This window comes from Pteropus vampyrus, unplaced genomic scaffold, assembly GCF_000151845.1.
Source record: "Pteropus vampyrus isolate Shadow unplaced genomic scaffold, Pvam_2.0 Scaffold49, whole genome shotgun sequence".
In the NCBI taxonomy this organism is placed as follows: domain Eukaryota; kingdom Metazoa; phylum Chordata; class Mammalia; order Chiroptera; family Pteropodidae; genus Pteropus; species Pteropus vampyrus.
The window spans coordinates 301,134-303,196 of NW_011888830.1; positions in this window are offsets into that span (position 1 = coordinate 301,134).

Sequence of the window (2,063 nt, forward strand, 5' to 3'; positions counted from 1 at the left end):
GAGGAGAAGGGACAGGGGTGGCTTTACTTGGGCTGGATTTGTAAAGGGGAGGACAGTGCCTCCTGAGGCTGTTGTATCAGGGCAGGGATGGGTGGGATCCCCAAGGGGAAGGCGACAAGGGAATGGGCTGCGAGGTCAGCCATCCTTCCCGCACGTCATTACAGCACTTATTTCTGAGAGCTGCACTCGGCACACTCGCCCACACGCTGCCTCTGGCCTTCGAGCTCCGGGAACGCAGGGATCCTGTGTTGTTTCACGCGCACCTCCATAGCAGCACTTAACTCATAATCTGCCATATTTGGGGTTCTTAATAACTGTTGTTTACATAAATGAGTTACCGCGTTAGTGTTTCACCTCTAAGTGCTATACGGAAAACGACTAATATTCTTAAGGAATTCTGATGATGGCATGGAATGACTTCATTCACTCTTAGGTGACTGACACCAGCCCTGTTGATTTTCTCTTTAAAGGGGTCATTTGAGCCAAATCCTTGACTTTTATCTGAGTCTCCGTCTAGAAATGATTACATTGGCGCTATGTCACCTTGGGCTGTTTCTATGTTAGCTTTTTGAAATTAAAAAATTAATATTTGCATGTGATTAAAAAAAGTCAAACACTACGACAGGGCATATCATGAAAAGTGTCATCCTCCCATGCCGAATGTTTAGTATCTTTTCTCCAGGGGCATATACTAACTTCTTGGGCATACTTTCATAAATTTTCTCTATAAATATAAACACACATATGTTTATATTTATACGGGCATATTTATAGCTATGCACACATATTTAATAACTTGTTTTTCAATTTGCTTTTGTCATTCAAAATATATCTTGGAGGCATCACACTTCCTGATTTCAAATGATACTACAAAGCTACAGTAATCAAAACAGTATGGTATGCTCATAAAAATACATATAGACCAACAGAACAGAATAGAGCACCTAGAAATAAATCCTCACATATACGGTCAATTAATATTTGATAAGGGAGCCAGGAATATTCAATGGGAAAGGATAGTCTCTTTAATAAATGGTGTTTAGAAAACTGGATAATCACATGCAGAAAATGAAATTGGACCCCTATCTTACACTACTCACAAAAATTAACTGGAAATGGATTAAAGACTTAAAATATAACATAGGGGAAAGCCCCTTGACATTGGTGTTGGCAACAATTTTTTTGGATATGGAACCAAAAGCAATCAACAAGTGGAACTACATCAAACTAAACAGCTTCTGTACCTCAAAAGAAACAAACAACAAAATGAAAAGGCAATCTATGATGGGAGAAAATATTTGCAAACCATATGTCTGATAAGGGGTTAATATCCAAAATATATGAAGAATACATAAAACTCAGCAACAAAAAAACCCAAACATTCTGATCAAAAAATGGGCAGAGGAACTGAATAAACATTTCTCCTAAGAAGACATACAAATGGCCAACAGGTACAAGAAAAGGTACTCAATATCACTAATTATCAGGGAAATGAAAAATCAAAACCACTATGAAATACTACCTCACACCTGTTAGGCTATCATTAAAAAGACAACAGATGACAAGTGTTGACGAGGATATAGAAAAAAAGAGAACCCTTGTGCACTGTTGATGAAAATGTAATCGCTTCAGCCACTATGAAAAAAGAGTATGGAGGTGCTTCAAAATATTAAAAATAGAATTACCATATGATCCAGCAACCCTACTTCTGGATATATATCTGAAGAAATAAAAACAGGACATAGAAGAGATATCTGCATTCCCATGTTCACTGCAGCATTATTCACAACAGCCAAGATATGGAAACAACCTAAGTGTCCATCAATAGATGAATGGGTAAAGAAGATATGGTGTACACATATACACAATGAAATATTATTCGGTCATGAGAAAGAAGGAAATCCTGTCATTTGTGCCAACACAGACAGACCCTGAGGGCATTACACTAAGTAAGATAAATCAGGTAGAGAAAGACAAATACTGCGTGATCTCACTTATATTTTCAATCTAAAAAAAAGCTGAACTCAGAGAATAGAATGGTGGTTCCCAGAGGCTGGAGGGGG